Source organism: Pinus tabuliformis, chromosome J, assembly GCF_031772625.1.
Source record: "Pinus tabuliformis cultivar Carrire ecotype Pingquan chromosome J, CPIR1, whole genome shotgun sequence".
NCBI lineage: Eukaryota > Viridiplantae > Streptophyta > Pinopsida > Pinales > Pinaceae > Pinus > Pinus tabuliformis.
The window spans coordinates 949,673,138-949,688,925 of record NC_142295.1 but is presented as its reverse complement, the minus strand read 5'-3'; positions in this window follow the sequence as shown (position 1 = coordinate 949,688,925).

Below are 15,788 nucleotides of genomic sequence, written 5' to 3'. Positions count from 1 at the left end.
CAACTAAAGAACTAGCAGATCATAACAATGGTGAGTGATTTTCTAGGAGAAGGAGTCTCCATGAAATAAGGGAGAGAGAGCTTATCCTTAAGGGAGGTTGCACCAGAGGCGGAACCACCATCCCAGAGGAGGATAAGCGACCCAAACTGACCCAATAACTAGTTCTAGAGGCATCCAGAAGGCCGACTGTTTGAACAAATTCGCCAAATCTGAATCGTCGCAAGTCATGAACTAAATCTCAGCACCGACATCGCAAGGAGGCAATGCATGTAGACCAATCATCGCAATAAATAGCTGGGAGCCTCGCGATGAGCCCTAATATTCGACTGCCGCGGGAAAAACGTGTACACCTATGACGGTGTCACGACTATACTGTTCATGACAAGGGATTGTCACGACTGTTAATGGCTTACTAGCGACGATGTAGGAACTTAGGGAAAAAGGGTCAGTCTTCAACATCAGAGAGCACTGTTTAATCTTCTTGCATGAGTGGGAAGATATAGACATGTGTATTTGATACATGACATAGTAGAGGGACTAAGATGAGGACAGTGACAAATTACTGTGTAACAGATGCCCCCTAAAGCATGAAGCCTGAGAGAGTGGGAGGGGTGAAATGCTTTACGAAATCATGATTGAACTAGAACACCACCTTGAAGAATTTGCAGGAACAAGTACAACTGATATCTCTGATAGTGAAATACATGTAGTCTAGGCATGGGCGCAACTATCCAAAAGACATATGAAACTTGGTCTGTGGTATGGACACAGCCACCCAGTTGATAAGGCCATATATAATGATAAAGTCATGGTCGCAGCCATCCATGAGAACTCAGGTATGGTCGCAACCATCCAATTAAAGAGTCATATATGTAAGCACGAACCAATCCATGTAGCCCAAACATATGTAATCTTAGTTCGGGGTCTTGAAACCTTAACTGATCATAGTACAAATTCTAGCATGTGAACAGATGTGCTGAAGTCGAGCATGATAGAAAGTCGCTTGATTACCGGTCAATGATGAAAACCGTTAACAAGCGCGAGAGAAACCACCAATAATGCCAATGGTTCTCAAGGTACTGCCAATACAATCCACTAAGTGTGAAGAATTAGCTGAAGTCGAACACTCGTGGAATCAGCCAATCCAAGACCAATGATGAAAGTCTGCCATCAGGCACAAAGAACTTTCCATTGAGGCATGTAAGCTCCAAGGTACCAAAAGGGACCTCTAGACCAATCTCCTAGATAATGAGCTGGTGTCGACAGGAGACGATCTGTCACAGGCGGGCCATAATGTTTCGCCCATCAACAACGCGAGATAAGGAACAAGTGGTAGATGGTGAAACAGAGCATTAGAGGAGGAGGTAATGGTGTGAACTGTAAAAGGATTATACTCTTGAATATATCATCGACACGACTCCGAAATGCGGCAACATTTTGGTACCAAGGGATCGTAGGTCCGATGGAGACAACATGGATCAGATGGAAGGAGGCAAAATGGCAATCCAAAAACCCTGGAAGGCCAAATGACGAAGTGGATATCCCAGCCTGACGAGAGACAAAAGTGTCAATGTTCAAGAGTGACTAGCTGCCATAGGTAACCAATGACGACTTCCAAATTTTCCCCCACCATTGTTGGCGAGCACCCCAGTTATTTTTGAAAAACAAGCTTGAAGGGGATAACATATGTTTGTGATATAAGTTCGACCTTCAAATGAATCCAACCTAGTAATAGTTTAACGAGCCCTAGGAAGGAGAAGCTCGAGTCTCGTCATGGTGACGAGTCCAATGTCATCAGGGTTTAACGAGTCCGACATAGGAAAAAATCAGAGTCTTTTTCATGTTTATATAGTTTGAAAAAGACACATAAAAGAAAACTCTAGGGGGGTCCTTTTTCGTAAATTTGTGTCTCTCGAGTCCGAAAAAGTATAAAATAATACTCGATAGAACCGCTTGACCAGGGAAAATTTAAAAAACCCCCCCTAAATTTATAAATATAATAAATGGGCGAATCTCCATGGTATATAGGAAAAATGGAAGGCGATTTTATCAATAATATAATATGTATATATAATTTTTTGGCGAATCTCTCACCAGGCATGGCGAATATTTTACTCAATTATAAAATCTTGGAAGATCTTGGCAAGTCTTTCACTAAATAATAAAACTTTGTAAAGTCCTAGTGAATCTTAGCATAGGCTACATGCTGGTTTAATTCCCCCATTTAAATAGGCTACATTCCAGGTGAATACCATGGGTCAATACCATGTGCCATTTTTATTTTTATTAATTCTAATATTAGGGTTAATAATGGTTTTTTGCATGGTATTAATAACAATCTAGTCCATGGTATTTGTCCCATAGTATTTTGGCCATAGGTTTCACCTAAATATAACCCATTTTTTGAGTGTTCGTAAATATAAGATGACTTATGGAGTAAATATAAAAAAATGTTTTATTTGTTTACCATACCTCTCGTTTATTTATATTTTTATTAATTTACCATACCTCTTTTACAAATATGGTATTTGGCCCATAGGATTCACTTAAATAAAACCTCTTTCTTGAGCCTTCATAAATAGAACGAGGGTTATGGACTAAATATAAAAAGAGGTTTTGTTTATTTACGATACGTCTAGTTTATTTTACATCTAGTTTATTTATATTTTTATTTATTTAGCATACCTTTTGAGTAAGTATAAAAAGACATTTTATTTATTTACCATACCTCCACTTTACTTATATTTTTATTTGTTTACACCCTTACATGTATATAAGGCCACTTATTGAGTAAATATAAAAAATGTTTTATTTATTTACCATACCTCTCATTTATTTATATTTTTATTAATTTACCATACCTCTTTTATAAATATGGTATTTGGCCCATAGGATTCACTTAAATAAAACCTATTCTTGAAAATGGGCGAATGAATTCACTTAAATAAAACCTATTCTTGAAAATGGGCGAATGGAAGGTTGTAAGTCCTAATTTCAAGGGCTAAATTTACCTTTTTTACCCTCTCCCTTAAAATAAGGTGGGCTATTTGAGGTGATTTGTAAAAATGTACTATGATACAAAATATTCGCCCACTAAAAATTTAAAACCCCTTAATTTCGCCAAAGGGCGAACATTCGCCCCTAAAATTATCCTTGCGCTTGACCATTATGTTCAAGGAGTACTTTTCGTAATTAGTGGCCCAGATCCGAAAAAGTAAAAAAGAAATCGAAGACATGTCGTTTCATAACCAATATTGAACTCGAAATGACAAAGGTCCGACGATCTTTTCATGTTTATACGGTCAGAAAAGAGCTGAAAGTGGACCGCCTTTTATTCCATTTAATGAGTTAAAAGGGAAAACTCGGCAATCTTTTCAGCTTTTTTAAGTCGGAAAAGGGCTTTAAGAAGACTTGAAGAAAATATGGACCAAGCTTATATGAATCATTAAATGTATCTGCTGTCGCTGTATCCTGCACAACAAAACCACATCATAAGACCCATTCAATATAGATGCACTATATATTTAAAAATAAGGTTAAAAAACCTTAAAACCATAATAAAAACCCCAAAATATAACAAAAACCCCAAGCCCTATGGTTAAAAAACCTAAAATTTTGGAAAAATCACTATAAAAAGGGGCTCATGGTAATTTATTTTTACATTGTCATTTTGAGTTTTTACCTTTGGTAACTTTTGAGTGCAAACCTGTGCGATCATGAGAGCTCGATTTTGGCACCAGTGATTAACCATCCCGTCCAAGACTCCTACCAAGTAAGTACACCATCCTCAGCGCTGCATTTTCATTGTTTTTATGGTCAATTTCATGTTTGATAGGTGGTTTTCGGTGGATTTTTTGTTTCAAATCTACTTCTCGGTTGTCGCTAAAATCCCTCATGGGTTAGCGACAACCGAGCATGCTAACGCACACCACCATAGGGGTCGTCGCTAGAGATAGGTGTACTGTCGCGACGATCGAGGAAAAAATGAACTCTAATTCCGAGCCATCGCTACTGTTTGAAAAACAGTCGCGACGACGCCGTAAAGTTTGAATTTTTTATAATTTACACATTTCGGTCCATAAAAACGATTCTGATTTCATTTTTTCTTCAATGTAGAGCAATAATGACATTCGTATGGCAAGAGAGAACCCACGATGACAATGACGAACATACATTTAACAACCCAGAGTGCAGAAGAGCCTTACGTGACTGTGGATTATTGAAATTTTTTCTTACACCACACCTCTGGGCACAGCCAGACTTGCTCGAGCTGTTGATCCACTCCTGGAACCCGACAGAGGGCAAGTTCGTCATCCATGGTAAGGACATTGAGTTTGATGTGACAAACATATATTTCTTGACTGGTTTGTCTCATCGTGGTGAGAGACCAATCATGGAGGGTGTACGGGCTGCCGGCGAGACTCTTGATATGCTGATAGCACGGGTGTGCCCAGGGGCACACAAATCATCCACTAGCGGGAAACTGCAGATCCCGATAGTGGGGGATTTGACCCTTCGCTCAGTACTGTTTATGGTTACGAGAGCAGCGGGCTCTCAAGCATAGCATGAGGCAATGAAGACCCATCTGCGGTTGGCCCTTGATTACCTCACTCTGATTATGTACAACTGGGCCGATGCAGTGTCCGTTAACATGAAGAGGAAACTTACTAAGTGCCAACGAGGGGAGACCAAACAGTTTGGATATGGATCCATTCTGATACCGCTCATGCTGGAGTGGGTGTCATCACTTCAGCTACAGGATATGGACCTGTATGTGCTAGGACCGCGAGAGACTCGCATCACTCGAAGGGCAGATGTGATGCCATGAGGAGGTGGTGGTCGACCAGTATCATGGGGAGTATTGTTTCGGGATTGGCTAGATCGTCAGAAGATCATTGTCGGGGGTTGGCCTTAGGCGGGCACAGACTTCCGAGGGGATCCTAACATGTTGCTCCCACCTGGCATGCAGTGGGACGAGGAAGGTAAAACACTTGGTCAAACACCACACTATTTATGTGTTTTGTTTTACATAATGTTTTTGGATTTTCACATGCATATGTCTTAATTGTCGTTTCTATGTTATTTGCAGACGTGGGACTGGCTCCTGAGGCATGGAGGGAGGGCAACAGAGAGCTGGCTCTGGCTCGCCTGGGTGGTAATGCGGAGGAGGAGATTGCCCAGAACCTCGAGGGCCTGACTAATGGGATCCCAGATTACAGGGGGATCGAGGAGGTCCCGGTGGAGTATCAGAGACATACTGTCAGCGTGACACCTAGGATACACAGGCTCTTGAGATGAGTGGTGTGAGTGGTGGTTTGCTATAGGGAGAAGAACCCACCACTGTAGACACCTAGGCTTTACTTTGTGCTACTTTTGAGAGACATGTGTCTCAGATGTATTGTGAACACAGACTCTATTTTTTGACATACACACTTATTTTTGAGCGCCTCGGTGCGCCACACGATACATCTATCTATCTATATATATATATATATATATATATATATATATATATATATATATATATCTATATATATATATATATATATATATATATATATATATATATCTATATATATATATATATATATCTATATATATATATATATATCTATATATATATATATATATATATCTATATATATATATATATATATGGTTTATTACTGTGTCTAAATGTTTTCATACAATGTTTGATTACATGTTGCGTAAATGTCTGTCTAATACATGATTTGCTAATGTATCAGTTAATGTGTTTAATCTTCTTGGAATGTGTTGATATGTGATAAAATCAAAATTTCTTTCCAATAATATGACACGTAAATAAAACCTTAAAATCCAAGGATCTCTGATGGAATGGTTTATTACTGTGTCTAAATGTTTTCATACAATGTTTGATTACATGTTGCGTAAATGTCTATCTAATACATGATTTGCTAATGTATCAGTTAATGTGTTTAATCTTCTTGGAATGTGTTGATATGTGATAAAATCAAAATTTCTTTCCAATAATCTGACACGTAAATAAAACCTTAAAATCCAAGGATCTCTGATGGAATAATGCCCGTTAAGTTGGTGGACAACAAGTTGAGAATCCAGATTCACAACCAATGCACGAATATCGAGGTCAACAGCCTCGGTCAATAATTCAATGACAATGCTATATTCAACGACATTGTTTGTGGTGAAACCTAGACACACACCTTGGACGTCTACTAACTCACCGTGAGGATTGTAGATCACCCATGCCGCGAAGGAACGATTTCAAGTACTATGGCAAGCACCATCAGTGAAACCAATGTAAGGTGTACCAGACATCTGCACAAGAAGTAAAAAGACACAATAAGTGGCAATTATGCCTACACACCAAGCCACACATGCACACACACACTGAAAACACACGTATGTACATAGCAGATGCACGAAGTTCATGCATAATATTTCTTAAGATAAAGCCCATTCTAGGGCTTATCTAGAGGATTCCCTTCATAATCGATCAGCTCATAGGCCCCTTTTTGCAAAACGCATTTCACAATGTAAGGCCCATGCCACATAGGCTCGAATTTGCCTGCCCCCAACTTATCATTTGCTTGATCGTAGAGTAGGACTAGGTCTCCTTCAACGAAAGAACGAGGGGTAACAGTTTGGTCGAAGTGAGTTTTCACTCTCTTCTTCTGTGCTTCAATGACTAAAGAGGCTAGTCGACGGGTCTCGTCTAACCGCTCTAGGTAAAGAAGACGTTCTTCTACTGGAGTAGTGTTTGGGAGTAATTCGACAGCTAATTTAAGAGAAGGGATCTCACATTCAATCGGAAGGGTAGCCTCCAGACCGTAAACCAATTGAAATGGGGTGAATCTGGTGGCATCCTTCACTGAAGTACGGTAGGCCCATAAGGCAGAAAACAACATCAAATGCTAGTTAGACTTGTGCATGCCAATGGTACACTGAAGCATTGTGACCAAAACCTTGTTGACAGCTTCTACTTGGCCATTGGCGTGAGGATAATATGGCATCAAACTATCATGACACAAGCCTAGCTGGGTTGTTAACTCAGTCATCATATGATTACGGAAATGAGAACCATGATCAGTGATAATAGCTTGAGGGACTCTGAATCGAGAAATTACATTATTGAATAAAAATTGAGCCGCTGCCTTATCGTCATTAGATAATGTAGGCATCGCCTCAGCCCATTTCATAAAATAATTGATGGCAATGATGATATACCCATGCCCCTCGGTCGAGCGAAGGTTACAGGTCATATAATCAATGCCCCATTTGGCAAAAGGGTCGACGGTAATGATAGGGTGTAAAGGAGGGGAGGCACACGCATCTTCTGTTGGTAGATTTGGCACGCATGACAAGAGCGAACGACGAGAATGCAATCCTTAAAAATAGATGGCCAAAAATAACCAGCATGGAGGATCTTTTGGGCAGTAGCATACCCGGACATATGACCACCACAGGCGCCAGAGTGGCAGTCGTTCAAAACTCGTTCAGCTTCCTCGAACGTCAAACAACGGCGGAGAACAGAGTCAACGCCGAGACGGTATAGGGTGTCCCCGATAATGCGATAAGGCTGAGAATGATGGAAAATACGTCACCGAGCATCCTTGGACAAATCAGGATGAAAAGAGGACGTCTGAAGGTAGACAATAATATCCCCGTACCAGGGATCAAGGGTGTTAATTAAGAACAGAGACTCGTCCGGAATATGGTCCTCTAACCGAGAGGGTGCGGTAGTAGAGGGTAGCGAGCAGAGAAATTCAGTGAAAATGAGGGATTTCTTAGACTTGGCTGTAGTAAACTCCAAATCAAACTCTTGAAGGATGACAATCCATTTCAAGTATTTGTCCCCTAGCAACTGATGTGACAAGATGTACGTCATCGGGTTGCAGTCAGAAATCACTGTCGTTGTACGCAATAATATATAATGACGGAAACGTTGGACATCATGAATAGCTGCCAATGCAAGCTTCTCAACATAGGCATATTGATTTTCCGTGTCAAGTAAATTGTGACTGAGATAATAGACAACATGCTCGGTACCAACATCATCGTCTTGAACCAAAACCATGCCAATAGTGCTATCGGCGGCGACCAAATAAAGAGTATAGTCACGGTGATAATTAGGCGGATATAACAACGGAGCAGAGATAAGGAGTGCCTTGAGGTGTTCGAATGACTCTTGTGCAGCAGCATCCAAAACAAAAGAGGTGTCCCGGTTTAATAACCGTGTATAGCCTTCGGCAACTTCAGCATAGTTCGGAATAAAACAACAGAAAAAATTTTCTTTACCCTGCAAACTCTGCAATTGTTGCAAAGAAGAAGGAGGAGGAAGATGTAGAATGGCTTTAACCTTGAGGGGATCCACGTGGATGCCCTCCTTGGAGACGAAAAACCCAAGAAGTCTGCCAGATTCAATGCAGAAAACACATTTATGAGGATTAAGACGGATACGGTAGTGTCGACAGCGAAGAAAAATTTCACAAGGTGATTTGGATGGTCATGGTGCTTTGCTGAATGGGCCGGAAGGTCATTCAGGTAAGGCTGCATAATGTGATGAATATCATGAAATGCATAAGACATTGCGCGTTGGAAGGTAGCACTAGCATTTTTAAGACCGAAAGGGAGTTTCTTATAGGCGAAAGTACACCACGGACAAATGAAGGTGGTTTTGTGTTAATCCGCAGGCGATATATTGATCTGGTTGTAACCAGAAAATCCGTCCATAAATGAATAAATCTCACTTCCAGCACAATCATCAATGAGCTAGTCAATGAAAGGCATAAAATAGTTATCTTTGGGACAAGCATGATTAATGTCGCGGTAGTCAACACAAACCCTAATAGTGCCCTGCTTCTTGGTCATAGGGACAATATTAGAAACCCAATCAGTGAGCGGGATAGGGTAAATAAACCCAGATTTTGATTATTTTGAATTTAAAGAGATAGACAAGCAAGTGTGAACTGATCAATCCAAACAATTGTGATCTATGCTTGGCAGTGAACAAATCAAATCAATATCAAAAATTGGTTCAATAATCGACACTAAAAATCAACCAGCAAAAGACAAGCAACAAAAAAGCCTCAAGTAAATCAATAAGACGGTTACGAATGAACCTTGGATAGACAAGAAACCCAGAAAAATGGTTCAAAAACTTAAAAGAGCTAGGTCACAAGGCTAAAATCACAAGATTCACTCAATGAAACCAAATAGACAGTACCCTAACTAAAAGCAAATAAAACAAGTTGATGGGAAAGAGGAAAATGGCAGGGGATAAACAAGACTGGTGAATTCAGGAGATGAAGTTGTAAAAACAACTCACACAGGAATCTTCGCGGGTATATAACCAGCAACTAGTGATGATAAGCCAATAGTTGCAGCAACAGAGTGACATTGTCGCAGGAGTACACCTGTATTCCACGACGGGCCGATTTCAGGGATAGTCGCGACTGTATGATAGGAATCAGCGACACACAGGTTTACAAAATGAAGACAGGGGACGTCGTCGCGACTGTCAAGCTCTTTTCAGCGACGAGATTGAAAATAACGGAAACCGAATGAAAACTCCCAAATAAACACCAGGTTATTCTTTCAAACAGTAAGGGGAATTCCCAGATTGACCCAGGTAACCCAAAAAACTGATGGTTTAACCCCAAAATTCAAGAGACCCTAAATCAAAATCAAACAAAAGAAAACAAGAGAAAAAACATACAAAGGATTCCCCAGTAGAGTCGCCAACTTGTGAAGTAGGAAAGTGTTCCCTCTGCGGATAGAGGCAACCCCTCTAGCCCTAGAGTGGGTCTAGTCACAACAAAGACAAAACAACAATCGGTTTTGTTAAATAGTCATCGTTGGAAGCCTACCTCAAACCGGTGGTTGATGAAGTTCCGTTGCGCTGCTCCAGCTTCTGTTTCTTTCTCCTCAATGAGAAATCAACCTGAAACACCACAAGAAAACAACAGAGCATGTAACTGAGAACAACAATGATCTATTTACTTATAAAGTCAAGAAATCATAAGATATCAAGTAAATTGTACACAAGATATAGGAAATCATCATTGATTGTATTAAAATGAATCAAGAGCAAAGCTTACAACCAAGTCTTGACATCGCAAGCCTTCTCAGAGGGTCCAGCCAGTATGTTTCTTCAAGCATTCACTCTCAAGAATGGGTCTCCCAAATAGATGGTATCTCTCTTTCACTCACAAGCTCTAATACAAGGTTAAGGCATTCCACAACCTCTTATCAAACTATTAACAATCCCACACTTGTCACACTCACACCAAAGCTATCTACAAACTCAAAAGAACTAGCCAGCATTGCCCAACTAAAGAACTAGCAGATCATAGCAATGGTGAGTGATTTTATAGGAGAAGGAGTCTCCATGAAATGAGGGAGAGGGAGCTTATCCTTAAGGGAGGTTGCACCAGAGGCGGAACCACCATCCCAGAGGAGGAAAAGCGACCCAAACTGACCCAACAACCAGCTCTAGAGGCATCCAGAAGGTCAATTTTTTGAACAAATTCACCAAATCTGGATTGTCACAAGTCATGAACTAAATCTCAACGACGACATCACAAGGAGGAAATGCATGCAGACCAATCGTCGCGATAAATAGCTGGGAGCCTTTTGCCGAGCCCTAATATTCGACCGTCGCGGGAAACACGTGTACACCTATGATGGTGTCGCGACTGGACTGTTCATGACAAGGGATCGTCGCGACTGTTAATGGCTTACTAGCGACGATGCAGAAACTTAGGGAAAAAGGGTTAGTCTTCAACATTAGAGAGCACTGTTTAATCTTCTTGCATGAGTGGGAAGATATAGACATGTGTATTTGATACATGACACAACAGAGGGACTGAGATAAGGACAGTGACAAATTACTGTGTAACAATGCTTCATAATTTCTCGATCGATTAATTGTTTCTACTGATGAGTAGAGTAGATTCAAGTCTTTTGTTTTAGAAAAATACATAAGTAGTTTGAATCTACAAGGAATTTCTACACTTCTCCCCCTTTGTATGAGGTTATTTTCCATCTCTTGTTTGATCAACAATACTTCTCCCCTTTGACATCAATGGCAAACATACTAACATGCTCCCCTTGTCAACCATCTCCCTCTATCTTTATGATCTTATGGGCCTATCAACTACTTCTTCTTATACTGAACACTTTAGGTATATCAGATATGATCCAAGTAGCTTCCTTTCTGTCCTATGAATAATATTAAGTTTAAAGGAGAGTGCTTTCTCCCAATCTCTACCTCAAGTAGTCAAGAGCGAGCTCTTGCTAAAAAAATACATGATTGTACAACTTAGCCATTGGGAAAAAAATTCCTATTGGTCTGAGTCTCAACTAGGCTTACATTCATAATATTTCCTTCCTAGACACGTATACTTGACCTATAGCAACTTTTCTTATGCACACCGACACCATTAACTTGTCAAAGATTATTTCATGACAAACATAGAGGAAATCTCACCAATGCATGCTTAAATCGATAACTCATACTCTTCTTGATATAATTCTAATGACAAAAAACTCACCATCTAAACTTTTACTCATTATGAACATTAACAAATAAATCATGACTCTTTCAATAAACACTTGGACTAGCAATCTCATACCAACAACATGAACACCATACTCTGATAAGAATATAATGACAGTTAATACCAATTGATAACACATTTGTTACCAATTATTAATATTTTTGATATCAATGATACTGATTTTTGAATTGATGTTATTGATACAAATTGTTGAGCACTTGATAACTGAGTGTTATACTCCTCTGATCATGCTCCTTTCACTAAAAATTCGATGTCTAATACCAATCAGTCAAACAATTCATCATTCTTCAACACAAATCTTTTCTCATTTAGGTAACATTAATATGCAACAAACATCATTAGCAGTTGTCTTCTGTGATTGTCCTTAAGTAACATACAACTGATACCAATTGTTAATGGAAGAAACTGGTACTCGAATATCAACTTGATTATACTCCCCCTATGGCTATGCTCCCTCTTGGCATGTTTCTTTCAGCTCCTTCCATATGTCCTTTCTGGCTACTCTTGAATCCAACCTCTTCTTTTCAATGAAGAGGAGTAAGGGCTCTACTCCCCCCCTAAGTAGATTATTGCCCATTCTTCTTCCATATGTAGATATTTTGAGTTTGGTCAACACCATGAGCTGATTTCCTACATTGTTTTTCCTAACTGGGTGACTTCCTTCAATTGTCTGAGCATACAAACCATTGATCATTCCTTTTGTTAGCACCAATTAAATCAAATCTGCAATTTACCTCTTGCTCCTCTTTCTCACTATTTGTGCTTGCTTTCTTCCTGTATAGCATTAAAGAAATCATTGGGTTTTTGTTGCTTCTTTTGTCTGATTTGAGTCTTTGTCTACTACAAATTATATGGGATACATCCACCACAGGAATTTTAGGCTTTGATCTGCTAATATTCTGTTGAACATCTTCAAAGAAAAACATTGGTCATTGCTGCCCCAATGCACCATATGACTTGCCTCTATTGTGATTGCTAAAATAACTCCTATATAGTTGTCCTTGCCGACTCTCAACATAATCCATGCCTCTGTATACAATGTTTTGGAAAGGAGGTGAATTCTTTCCAAATTTTCATGTACCTGCTTTGTGCCCATAACTCTTACACTTTTGGCATTCAACTTTTTTCAAGAAGAGTGCAAAGGAATTATTCTTGTTACCAAAGTTTATGCTTGTCTAATTTCTTGGACTGAGATTCGCTCTCTTGTTGCTATTAAGCCACTGAAGATATTTTGTTTGAAGGGAAAGGGCTCTCTATGCTTGGATATTCGAATTTCTCTTAGAAATTCATGATTGTGGCTGAAATCGAGCATTCCACCTCTGCTACTGCACCTTCTTTTTCTTCTCTAGACACTTGGAGGCAAAGTGCCCTGCATTACTACAATAGAAGCAGATAAGGGACTCCATACCTATAACTTTGGAAGTATTTATGTCTCCTTGTGGTTGCATTCTTTTCTCTGCCAATATAGTGCTATCCAGTCTTCCTTTAACTAAGTTGGTGGGTCCCTTTAATGTTGTTGCTCAGTCAAAATCATTTTCCAACATTGTCTCGACCTTGGAGGAAAAATGGTTTGTTTGAAACTGGTGGGTCTCTTCAAAAGATTCAAAATTATTGGCATGCTTCCGAAGATTCATCAACTACTCTTTTAATATTATTCTCCTCTTCTAGCTCCAGATTGATGGATTTGAGATTCTTTATCTCCTCAAGGGTTGTGTTGTAGCGGCTACAACCACCCTCCAAAATTTTTCCTATGCTTCGTTTTAGAGCCTCCATTCTAAACCAAAACAACTTATATTACACTGATCCAGGTACTTGTGCTTCAACTAGCCTTATTATTTTCATCTTGGCTTTTGTTTCCTCACTTAGTTCATTTTATAGCGCGCAAGTCGATCTCTTGACTTGGTATTTTGACAGTTTTTGGGTTGCCTTAGAGAACCGCACAATTGTTGAGGGCAACTGGCCTTGCTCTTGTGAATTGTGCAACGCCCACTATCAGTGAGCCTTGATATCAAGAAATGCACAGTACTAGATGGCAACCAGCATTGAGTTGGAAAATTGCACATACATGAGAGGCAGCCCAGAGCCACTCTACCCAGAAATTGCACAGAACTCACTGTATTCAGAAACTACTCAGTGCATGAACCAACGAGTTGCCAAGTCCATCCCAGAACTACGCAATATTTTTGGGAAATGCATGGTAGTTTTTCCTAAAAAAAAAAAAGAAAAAAAAGGAAAAAAGAAAAAACCACCCCTAAAAAATAGGGATCTATTTTTAGCAACCCGAAGGAGGCACTTGAATTATTCTGGAAACTACCGCCAAGTGTTGCTTTTTCCTTGATTTTTGGCATGCATGTCATAAACACTAACTTGAAAAAATCTATTTAACCAAGGCTTCTAGAGATCATTTACACATTCAATCTTGGAGCTATGGCATTCCCGAGGAGATCAAGGAACCTTCGATGTGATCATCGTTGCTTTTCTGGGTAAGTTTTGCTTTTCTAATCTTTTGCCGCTTTTTCTTTCGCTTTTTGTTGTTTAGCTTGTGAGAGTGTTGTTTCAATTGTTTATTTAAATGAATGTTGTATTTTTAACTTGTTTTAGCTTGTAGAAGTGTTGTTTCAAGTTTTAGATTTCCTTTTCCAAGTGTTGTGTGTCTTCCCCTTTTTGCACCAATGGTCGCCATTGCAGTGACCCTCTTCACATGATTCGTTTTCCTTCAGTTTGGTTGATTCATGCAGTTGTTTCACATGCATGCATTAACTCTTAGTTATATCCGCACTCACCATCACACCATCCTTCATATTTGCTTGATTTTTACACTCCCCATGGGAAGATATGGGTCCCCTTACCTGAATATCACACTCACTACATGCACTGTGCAATCTGGGATCTCAAGGCCTCTACCTTGGCTTCTAGAATTGCACAGAGGTTGTGCTAGACTGGCTCCATCTTCAAACTACGCACTTCCAGGAGCCAGCATCCCAGCTTGGTCACTGAGACTACGCAATGCGCAACCTCTCTAGACCTTGGCCCCAGACTAAGCTGTGCATTACACAATTCCAATAATCAATCTTTCAATTGACTGCTGGGATTGCACAATGTGCAGCTCCCACAATTAACTAGTGACCTCTATCAACCATAATTGCACAATCCTTCCCATCATGAGCCCGACTTGTTACTTGCTCTTGTCTTTTGGTTGCTTTGGTTTTTACGCTGACATTTTCTTGCCATGAGTGTCCTCTCTGTCCCACAGGTATAGCAGTTGTTGAGCATCTCTCTAGAAACTACAGTTAACATGGTATCCAAGAGAGTTGCATCAAAGGAAATTGCCGAGAGAAGTACTAGGGAAGAAGTTGAGCAGATATCAGTTGATCTACAAGTTTATACATATACTTAGTTGTTCATTGAGAAGGGTTCAACGCTGACATGGCAGTAAATCAAAGATACTTTCGCAGAGAACTTCAAGGAAGACTTAGAGGACCGTTACATTTATCTTATTATCCAGCGATTAGGCTTATACAAGGTTGCATGCAGGTACCCCACTTTCCCATGTGCAGACACTATCATCTAGATTGTCTTACACACAGATGAACAAACTATGACATTGAGCAGTGCCAATGGGATAGATCTTGCCACCTTCAGGGGAGAGAACTTTAAGAAAATGTATCATTTACCCTAGTCGGCGAAGCTCATGAACTCATTTTTCTATTCCACCTATAACTTTATGAACACTAGAGATATCATCAAGCGCTGGGTGAAAGAGTCATCAAATTTTAGACAAACACCCACTCATGTTTATAATACAAAGTCCCTAAGGAAGGATTATCAATTCTTGATCATCTTTTCTTGCATAATATATGGTAAAGAGAACACATAAACCTTTCGTGGAGGGTGGGTATTTGTACTGGACCAGTTGGTGAGTGATGGGAATCCATTCTACTAGTCATATTTTTTGGCTTATCAATTGAAGATCCATGTGAATAATGCTTAGAATCTACCTAAGAATGAGAAAGCAAGGTTTTACATGTTTGCACTTAATGGATGCAATCTATGCCCAACAATAGTTCCCTGGCATGAGCTAGACATGGACACCAAAAGATATTGTTGTCAACATCTATTGCAAGTTGCTTTTCGACTACAGCTACAGAGGAGTGATGGAAAGGCTACCTGGCCATTTTATCATCCTATTGTGCAGGCTCATCTTTG